The sequence below is a fragment of the Nanorana parkeri genome, unplaced genomic scaffold, assembly GCF_000935625.1.
Source record: "Nanorana parkeri isolate BGI_ZX_2015 unplaced genomic scaffold, ASM93562v1 scaffold170, whole genome shotgun sequence".
NCBI classification, from domain to species: Eukaryota; Metazoa; Chordata; class Amphibia; order Anura; family Dicroglossidae; genus Nanorana; species Nanorana parkeri.
In genome coordinates, this window is record NW_017306438.1 from 98,458 (window position 1) to 110,032 (window position 11,575).

The 11,575-nt window shown below is 39.2% G+C and overlaps 1 protein-coding gene across 1 annotated transcript in view; it reads right to left on the bottom strand.

The window, feature by feature from the left end:
- The window catches only part of FTO (FTO, alpha-ketoglutarate dependent dioxygenase), a 451,699-nt gene that overhangs the window by 18,398 nt on the left and 421,726 nt on the right, over positions 1–11,575 (bottom strand). The gene's annotated exons all lie outside the window — the stretch shown is intronic.

Below are 11,575 nucleotides of genomic sequence, written 5' to 3' on the forward strand. Positions count from 1 at the left end.
GGGGGGGTAGGATTATTAAGCAAGCACAACGCACTTAAAAATGTAAGCAGCAATTTTTTACATTTTGTTTACATTATGCAATGTAAATGGGAACACATAAACATAAAATAGGTGTTATTCCAATTTGGCTGCTAAAGTGGAACTACACTTTAAGTTCAGGAAGTTCTAATGTGAAAATGCTGATTTTGAGTCTTCTAGTCCAGGTTGAGCCCAACCCCTCCCACCTTTTGTGACTCACTAGTAATCAGCAATCAAGGATTGACCAGTAGTAAGCTATGAGGGGTGGGAAGGGGCAGCACCAAGAATGACTTCAGGAACTGAGGTCACTGTTTACACGTAAGAGTTCCTCAGGCTTTAGGACTGTCAGGACCAGCTGTGGACGCACGCTGTCAGAACAAATAGTGACAAGTTGTTTCACCTATAGCAGCCACCGTTCTCATAAGGCAAGCACGCCTACTGGTACTTGGATGCCCCCAGGACTTAAACTATATGTTCTGAACAGGTGAAGCCACAGGCTGGCCAGAGGTGCTAAACCGAAGTAGAGAGACACTACCAGAGAGTAATCAAGGATGAGCATGAGTCAAAGGCTGGCGGCTGGAAAGGGTAATCCGGGTACAAGCTGAGGTCAAGGCTGGCAGAAAGTAAAGCATAATCCAGGTACAGGCCAAGGTCAGAACCAAAGACATACAAGGTTTCCAGACACAGGATTTGCAGGGACAGCAAGAACTATCACAAGCACTGGGGAACAGGCTGATGATGCTTAAATTGCAGTTACGTAAGTTTCAAACATTATTTCTATAATTCAATAAATCAGAATCACATCAGCTTTAAATCAACATTATTTTATTTTTCTGTCTGTGTACAAAAGATAGTAATTTTAAATAATGACAACCTGGAAACAATTGCAATTAAATAAAGTTAGATTTTGATGGATAATCCCACCAATTTTAGGTGGTGGCCTCTAGTTTTTGTAATGGAGTTAATTTTAAACAGTTTATCGCTAATGTTGCTACCACCATTGAACATTTTGTACATGGAGATTATATCCCCCCTTAATCTCCTCACCTCCAATGTGAACATGTTTACATTTAGTAGCCTTGTCTCGTAGCTCTGGTCCTCCATACCCCTAATTAGTTTGGTTGCCCTCCACTGGACTTTTTCCAACTCAAGGACATCTTTTCTTAGTACTGGTGACCAGAAGTGGATGATATACAGTATAATAATATATCAACCAAAAAAAGAATATTAAGGAAAAATAAGAGCATAACTGAAATAGGCAAAATATGCAAAAAAGGCAACAATTAAACTGGGCCTGGACTCAAAATCTATAGATTTGCTATGTTGTAGGGAATATATATATATTTTTTTAATTATGCCTAAGCAGTACATTGAAAAATCTACCTTATCTATCTTAATCTATATTATGGCTGTATATCTACATGGTAAATCTAGGGTACTGCAAGCTCCGACTTCTAGTCTCAGGATATTTAAACTGATATTTGGCGATGTTACTACCATGTTGCTTACTGTTCTCCTTGCTCTGACATGAAGAAGCAAAGTCCTACCTCTACCAAGATGACCCCACACATACACAGTTCAGAACATTGATGGAGTAGATAGGTAGCAATGGAACCCTGAGATTTTCCTATGACTATCCAATAGTATGGAGGTAGTGTTTGTGTAGAGTGTCTGGAAACTGGACTGGCAGCTTACACACACAAAAAGATTCCCAGGGTCAAAGCCAATGCATTTTGGGGGCCAAGTTTGGATTTCTTGTACATTCTTACATCTGATTTCACATTAGAATAAACTTGTATATGGACTATATTTTAACAACGTGGCTTCAGTTTTATAATTTACTCACAGTGCAGAACAAGGCACGTTAAGTCAGTTATGGGTTAAGATCAGGTGTCACAAGTAAGGACAACAGCAAACAAAAATATTTGGTTGCCTTTATTGACCCACCAGATCATTATTATTATACAGGCTTTATATATTACACTAAAGAATGTTCTCAATGATAGTACAGCTGGAGTCACTGGGTAATAATTGATAGGATGTGTCAGGGAACAAAAGCAAAATAGGCAGCTGCAGATGCAACATATTGTGGTGCCATGTGGGTTCTTGATCAAAACAGATTGACAATAACTGGCAGTGGGCATGCACACATGTGAAGTAACAATGATAAGAGTCAAAGGGGAGCCAAACAGTTTGTGGCAAAGGGACCCCCTGCAATCTATGCCATCCAATGTCTGTTATACATAAACTATTTTGTATTTTAGGTTTATTTTTTAATGTATAACCCATTTAGTAAAAACAGTGTATTTGAAAAATAGAGGCTATATTGTGATTATTACGCACTTGGCAACACTATATGTATTAATTTATCATGTAGGTTGATGTAAGCACTGCTGTGGCATTGTCTGATCGGATAACCCTCCAGGTGGGATGCCAAGAATTGCAGTGACAACAAGTCACTCTGTGCTTCAGAATGTTGATCGGATGACGAGATCCCTTCAGCGAGCAAGTCCCCTGTACCAATAAGGTGTCTAGGACTCCTCCCTTCACTTCAGGCTGGTATTAGTTGTTATGATCTTCCATGACAGTGGGAGTAAGGAATTTCCCAACCCCAGAGCGTGAATCAGTTGAATTGACTTGTCCCATGATGACAAAATATTGCGTTGCAGTGGTCTGGAGCAGAACTGAGCAAAATGAACTGTCTTGAAGGAGGCTAACATTAGGCCCAAAACTCTCATGCAAATTCACAGAACTTGATGACCTCTGGAGTGAAATGTCAGACATTTTTCTTGGTCTGAGCTGTGACTAGGATGAGACCCAGCTACTCCAACTGATGTTTCAGCTCCAGCGCTGACTTCTGGAAGTTCAGGATCTAACAGAACTATTTTAGGATCTGGACTGTCTGTGTCACATTGTGGGACAGAGTATAAGCTAACTGTTCCCTCAATAAGTTATTACTCAGGTGTGCTAAAATGGGAATGCTCTGGGAGTCAATTAAGGCTAGCATGGGTGCTAATACTTTTGTGAACACTTGGGATGCAGAAGGCAGACTAAATGAAGGGGCTCAAACTCGTAATGTTGTGTGGCTACTGAAAAACAGAGCTAATGCACTGGAGAAATGGGAACATGCAAGTAAGAATCTTTGATGTCCACAGATGTTAGAAAGCCTCCCTAATGGAGGGAGGCCATGACATACCTGGTGGTTTCCATGCATATCTTTTGGATTTGAATGAAATAAATTTAAAGCCTTTAGATAATAGATTATTTGGTTTTGGAACAGTAAAAAGGTTGTTGTAAAACTCCGGAAACTTTTCTGCCACTGGAACAATGGCCTGTAACATCTATTATTAAGTTGTCCAAAGATTTACCAAAGAGACGTTCTCCATCAAAAGGCATGCACAGCAAGCGTTTCTTACATTGCTGTAGACCAGCATTTTAAGCAAGTGATCTCTGCATATTCACAGATATGAGACTCATTCAGAAAATAAGACAGGCAATATGTACCAATATGTCCATGCAAATAAGCTTTAAGCACTCTACAGTTAAATGGTCAGAATGCAACCCATACTCAGCATTTTATATCACATTACAAAAATAAGATAAGAGTACAGCAGAAATCCTTAGCAAACAGAAAAAGAGTAGCAGGAGACCAGTGAACTACAGTAATCTGAAGAGGGATAACATGCCGAACATGAATTTCAAGTACATCAAGAGATTGTTTTATGAAAGTCATATTATTTTGAAAGTGAGAAATAACATTATAGAATTAGTGTATTGAATTAGAAAGTACTTATACTCAGAGATAGTAGAAAAAAAAAGCGCAGTCATCCGAGAAAATAGAAAAAAATTATCGAACAACATTTTATGAGTGATCTATGTCTCTTTCTGTTCTCTACAGGGAAACACATAAATGTTGGGTGTTTAACTTGGGGATAATAGTATTTATTTAAATAAATAAAAGTGATGTTTTAGTGTCCAGGTAGTTTAGATGCACAGTGCATAGTTTCTGCATAAAATATATTAAATTAATTTTCTTCAGGGTTGTCTCAAAAATTTGCACAGCGTTATGTGTTTCCATGGTGATGGCAGGCTTGCCCCTAGCACCATGAAAATGAATGACATCAATCCAGGAAGGGTGGGATCCATTCACAAAAGGACTGAAGTTTACCTCCTTACAGGCATGTTCTGCCTTCCATTCTCTGTCATGGGGCCAAGGCTGTGGCTCCTGATGTGAAGTGGGGAACCCCACTTTTTTGTGTGGGTTCCCCCCTTAAAATCCATACCAGACACCTATCTCTGATAAGTGATTGATGTGAATTTTGGAGAAACCCCACTTCATTTTTAAATTTTTACATTACATTTTATATTTTTCACATTTTAGACTTGGGCCCCTCTAAATTTTGCATACTGACTGAGAGCGGTTTAGAAACGCTGATCTAAACCAGTGGAATTATAATGTTGCAATGTTACAAGCTACAAGATCCTAGTCATGCCGTATGCCTTAATTACCTAAATGCCTTTACTGTACACCGGTCTTTGTACAATGGGTCCAATATAGCTGGCAGTAAGATTCTTATCAGCTGGCTCTTAAGTTAACTTTGCTCTGACATAAATTGTTGTATGTTTTTTACTATTTCACACAAAAGAAGGCATACAATTTGAAGTTGACTGTATTCTTCAAAGGAATGACTGCACAGAAAATAAGCAATGTCTAGGAAAAAACCATTACCCCACCCTCCAACACAACCATTTATTCAAATATCTTCATTGACTATTTTACAATCTTTTTTAATATAAACTTCAAATGTATGTTTATTGGTTCTTGAAGCCATGTAAGCTATATGGAAATTTCTTGTAAATGTTCCTAAATGCAGTTATTTATTTTTAATCTAACACACTCATACAATTATCAACTATACAGAAAAGCTATAAACTTACATAAAAATTTGAATCTATTAATGTGTGGCACATAAAAATGAAACTTATCATTGAGAATATGCCCTTTTTCTAGAATTTAGCACAGTAAACAGCTCTTATTAAATGTGAGTTTCTAAGCTTTGAACTTGTTCAGATATTCATTTCACAGTATCTAAGTGTACCCTAACATCTAGGCAGAAGATCTTAATAAATAACCATAAAGAGCAATACATCCAGAATAAGTCTTGGGTGTCATGTGCCTCTGCAAGCACTGGTCATATAGTTAGGAAATGAAAACTACTTTAGCTAAAGTAGCGTTAATTATAAGCCTTCAAGTAAGTCAATAAAAGGTTAATGTGAAGTCAGAGGATAAATTATTCCCTGGCATTGCCTCACTCTCATTCTAAATGGCCAACATTATACCTCCTGTTTTTAATCAATAGATTTTACTGTAATGCTCTAAGCATTGATCTGGAAAATGCCAAGTATTCCGATGATGCTTTTCTCAGTGCAATAGCAGAAAAGAGATTACACAACTCATCCAAATCTGTTTTTCTTTTCTTCTTTTCACCCTGTGATTCCTGTGACTAAAAAGGTTACCATCTATTTGTTTTTGGTTTCTGTGGTACACATAATTCACTTGAATTTGTAAACAAAAATTCTGGGAAATGAGAATTTGATGGGAACCTTGGGGAGGTGGTGAACTTTCAAAGTATCTAATATAAAATAGCCTAATAACCTGCAATTTGTCAGCCACCCTTTAATTTTCTCAACCGATTTACCCTTGTGTATTTTTGTTGCAAGTCACAGAGACTGAACCCTTTATGCCCCTCTTTCCATAATGGTGGGAAGTCTGACAGCTGATTAGTTCTGAGTGACTGACCCTTGAGACCTTGGTCACATGGTAGACTCCTGAAACTTGCATAATAGCAGATACCTGAGCACAGTGAAGACGTGTTGATCCAGCATGCTGATCTCACGTACGCTCTGGCAATTGTAAACTCGAGGCTCAGTGCAAGCATATAAAATTCCTTTGCTGTCCGGTACACAAGGCTGCATCTCACAATAGTGTATTTTGTTTCAAAGGCAGCCAGGGTAGCTTTCGTTGCAGTCAGCGTACAAAGCTTGCTTTATTTTCACAGCTGAACAATACAAACAAATATTTCTTCAGAGTATGATGTCTCACTTGTTCTGCGGAGTTAGTCTGCACTTATATGAGCTCATAAAAAGCAAAGTTCTGTTGCAAACATTTAAAGTGGACATATACCTCTCTGTACATAGGAACTAATCTATTGTTTCACTAACCTCGGCCAAAGCACTGGGAATCATATCTGTAAATTATATCTTTAGTTCCAAAGAAATGCACAGCAAATGATCCTAGATGCCAATCTAAACATCAAGGGGTGAAACTATACATAACCATTTATTGCACAGGTAGACCAAAAAAGACATTAATGTAGGAAAACAAAATAAACTATTTTGGCATAACATGCTGGGGGGTGAAAATAGCAAATGGTGCTCAATAGACAAAGCAGTGAATTAAAATATGTCCATTAGTAATCCAGTTTAAAATATACTGCACAGCATGTGGCTTGTTGTTGTAAACAGTACCATCCAGTGTTTATGCACATTAAAACAAGTTTAGCTAATTGATTACTGGTGCCAGTACTTCCTTATGTAACTTACATTGTTTCTATGCTACCACAACCAAATATACTGATGGAGGCATGCAGTAGTGCATGCTTTGTTAAACTTTGTCTTAGTTGTTTGGTGTTTTCTCGTTAGTTTTTTACTCCTCACCACTGTTTAAATATTTGTGTAACATCCTCTGTTGTGCATCTTGAAAGATAAAGCCCCTGCAACATTTGTACCATGCATTTCTTCAATGTGCGAATAACCGGGATTGAAGCAATATTGAAGATATCATTGCCAACCTCCTAAAAAGTTAGTAGTTGCTTAGCTGCCTCTGCATTCATTACTATCTCAGTCTTAGACCCAGAGCAAGCATGCAGCCAGAGAAAGTAAGTGTGAATTCAGAACTTCTGACTTGCATATTGATCTGCATCCTTGTTTATTAACATTTGTGTGCACACATAAGCTGAGAGGACTGGCTGTGTGCACTGTCATTGCTGTAATTGGTCATTACAATGATAACATGGCAATGCTTACATCCTTAAGCTCTCCCCCTTTCTCTTAGAATGGAGGAAGGGGAGAGAATAGGGACTGATGGATGAATGACTCATTCATTCAATAGCTTCTTATTTAAAAAAAAAACAAGCATCAGCAAATAAAAATGGAAGATGTGGTAAATTGTTAACCCTTTCACAGACATATTTCACCCTCATGTATATGTCAGCACCATTCTTTCTCTGCTCTGACCTGTGTATTAGGCCCTTCACATCCCTTATCCTGCACATTTGTACAATAATCCCCTCATCTCTATCCTCCCACTTTAAGTGACCTATTTATAACCACTTCACCTCTTCCCACTGTGTATGACCTGTACATTTAATGTAACTAGTGCACCATTACCAAGCATGTTTCTTTATTTACAAAAAAAAGTGCCAACAAATAAGAACACCTTGGGTGTCTACAAAAAGGGGCAACTGTGAGGGGTTACAGCTCATGTGCCAGCTCAATTTGAGCTCATGTACATAGTCAATGTTTTCCTGCATTTGAAACACACGTCAAACACTGGCCAGGAAAATTCCCATGCACTTTAATGGAGTAGTGTACATGACAGTTTGGAGGTTGCATTTGACCTGCTTTGCATTGCATTTCTTCAGTATGTCCTCTTGAGATCTACTTGATCTGCCTCTCTGATGAAGGAAGTACTCTATAGATTCAGGGTTGTAGTCTGGTCCCCTCCCGAGAAGTACAGCGTCATGCAACGCTGTACCGATATTAATTTTATACCATTTTTTGGGGACAGATAGAGCTTTCTTTTGGTGGTATTTAACCACCACCGGGATTTTTTTTTTTTTTTACTATAGTAAGGAAAAATTACAGAAATTTTTTGAAAAAAATCGTTTTTTTTTACATTATGTTAGGAAACAATTATTATCACCCCAATTTATTGGTAATATATAAAAGACAGGGTCACTTCGGGTAAATAGACACCAAACATGTTAAGCCTTAAAATTGCACGCACCCGCAAAATCGCAAAAGACTACCATGCCTAAAATTGACCATAGGCGGCGCTTAAAAAGCTTTTACCACTCATCAGTTTAGTGTTATCAGTGATTAATGGCCCTAGAATTATTGCTCCCACTGCAACGTTCACGGTGACAATTAACATGTGCAGCGTAATGGGCGCAATTGTCATTTTCGCACATATGCACACCCGACGCATTTGTGCACGCATATATGTATGGGTGGGGACTTTAAACATTTTTTTTTAAAATTATTCTTCATGTGTGATTTACATTTTTTTCACTTAATGTTATTGTTATCACATAGGGGGCTAAGAAACCCTCTATGTCAGGGATGGCCAAACTCCGGCCCTCCAGCTGTGGTGAAACAACAAATCCCATGAAGCATCTCTCTCCGGGAGTCATGTCTGTGAGAATCTTGCAAAGCCTCATGGGATTCGTAGTTCTACCACAGCTGGAGGGCCGCAGTTTGGCCATCCCTGCTCTATGTGATAGCAAAGAGATGTGACAGGTCCTCTTTATGGAGACATCAGGGGTCTCCAAGACCCCTAATGTCACCTAGGGACCCCCAAAGAAGCTGAGAGATCTTTTTCATAAGCTTCTGTCTAGCTTCTATAGCCGCAGAGTGACACAAGAATGCGGACGTGATGTAATACACATCACTTCCGCATTCTGACACCGGAGAGTGGATGGATGGAGATTGTGTACTGATCTCCCTCTGATCCACTGTCACAGAGCCACTATGCTGGTCCCGGGCCCGCACCGGGCACAGCAGAGCTTGGGACCAGCGGAGGGGGGAGCTGCACGGCCTGACGGGAACAAGCAGATGAGGGGGCGCATGATCGGCATCTTATACAGGCGATCCGCTGGCTCTATAGCCAGCAGACCGCTTGTATGTAAACAGGCATCGCTGCATGTCTTTCAATTTGGGCAGCTTCCCACTTGTGCGCACGAGTGGGCGGGGCCAACAAGCCGTCCTTAGACGGCCGGTCCAGGAAGCTCCCGGCCGTTACTCTTTCAACGGCTGGCCGGGAGGCGGTTAAAATAGTCCAGATACAACTTTATTACACTACGGTCATGGGACAATCAAGTAGAATATGCAAAGCGTTTCAGGGGCCTAAAACACACCCCTTTATCGGGGCTTAATGAGAGAAATCATGTAAGTAGACTACATTACCTGCAGCTTGAAATTTATATTGAATTGTGATGGGAATATTTCAGGCTTGTCAGCAGCTGGTTTGGCAGCAAAACAAGAGGGTGTGGTTTAGACCCCCTAAACGCATTGTCTATTCTATTCAATTGTCCCCTGACCCCAGTGACAAAAAGCTGAATCTGGACAATTTTAATTGCTGTGGCATTTCTATTCCCACATCTACTGTGTTCATGGCTTGCAATCAGCCCAACGACTATACAACATGGCAAAGGAATACAGCAAAACCACAACAGAAATTTGGCAAACAGATTATTTTTACTATGGCCAGCAGTATTGGTTGGCATGAGATAACTAGTGCAGTTGATTTAACTGCATTGGGCAAACCTTATATCTATGAATACCATCAGACTGCACGAGATACCGCTGATACCTCAGATGACTGATCTCAGAGGAAACAACAATCAATCACTGTAAATGTTTAACTGAAAATCTATCCATTGACATCAATAGGTGATGTGAAATTGCATCAAGGGGAGCATGCTGCAGCTAAACTACTAAATATCTTTAAAAAATAACAATCCCAGGCAACAAATTAAAGTAATCAGTGCAAGCACCTCACTAAAATCAGGACATTCTCTTATTTAAGCTGAGTTATCTGTAATCCACTGCAACAAGAATCCAGAGAGCACCTCACAGGGATACAGAGAACACGTCATTAAGCCTGTGCTGTGTAATGTCCTCTCTATGTTTGTATTTGGAAAAAATTCCTCTGCTTCTCGGATATTCATAATATTGACAAGTAGGTAAGATGACTGCTATACTGTAGCATGTGAGGAGCAAGTACGCGGTGTCCCTTGTATTTATCTAATTTTTAGGTTTGATTGGAGTGTGCCTTTGCTCTTTCTTCTCTTAAATTTTTGACCTGGAAGTAAAGGTGATTTATGATCAACCAATGTAAGACAACCTTGCTGAACTAGGATATGTGTATTCAAGCAGTACTAAGTACGCTAATAATAGTGAAACATTCATTTCATGTCATTATATATATATATATATATATATCTATATATAATCACTTACCCTTGTTTATTCAATAAGTATCTGGTATTTTAGCACAAAGCAAGCAAGTAAAATACATGAATAGCAATGATATTCATGCTAAAATAAGAGCAACAGATACACAATAAGAAGTAGATGAACTAATGATTCAAGAGTCAACAGCAGATGTCAGGTATAGGAAAATAATGGTTAACACTGACTGGGTAGACCTTAATGGGAATTGGCATGCATGGTGCAATTTGATCATGGCCAGGACTGCATTACTGCTGTCCACGGGGAGCAGCCATGCACACTCCTTGCACACTCACATGTCTGAGACTGGAGGACATTTAACACATCAAGGACTCTGTCATCTTATCAGATCAACTAATCAATATCATTGACTACAACCCTGCCTAAAAGCATTGCTGTCGCCCCTGAGTATACTTGGTAAAAGAGCCACTTCACTATACATTACCTTTAACTGTGCTGCAACTAAAACCCTAGAGGCTTAGCAATGCTCCTTCCACCTAACTTGCTTCTTGCACAATGGAGGTCTGCTCTGGAAACAGTGACCTAAGGAAGCAGAAAGATTTGGCTTCAAGTCCCATAGGTGCTTGCAAAAGAGAATCAGGTCATTTCTCTCTGCCACCTTGACTTTACTGCATGTTACTGGCCCTGTATAAATCTCAGACGAATGCTGAGCAGGACAAGACACAGTGGGATACAAATGGAGTCTTCGTGTAGTTAGCAGACACATTGAGACCTAAGAGTTACCTGCTGGGATCCTTTCCCCTCTGCATGACACACCTGGAGACCCCCAAAAGACATCCATGACAAGTGTCATCATACCACATTTAACGCTCTAAAAAGCAACCTGATCATGCTGCTTTCTTGTGAAGATAATTACAGTAGACAGCAAACAATAAAAAAAGTCAAAACCGCATAAGAGGCTGAAAACACAAACATTTTATATTAAATGTGTGCTTACATAGAACACAAGTGCAACTGAAGAGTAAGCCTAATATAACCTGGAGTTTAGATCTCAAACTACATGTTCAAAATGATCCTGTCTGTACCAAGTAATGTAGCATCTCAGGCTTGTCAAGAAATCTGGGTATACAGGTTTTAGTTGGAAATCAGAAGAAGAGATTTTCAAACTTTACTCAAGACTCCACAGTTAACTGCATGTACAAAAACACAAAACAATACATTATAGCTCTCAAAGGGTAGCTACAGTTTTAAAGTACAACTTCTTGTATGCACCCCCCTTTAAAAAAAAAAAAAAAAAAAAAAA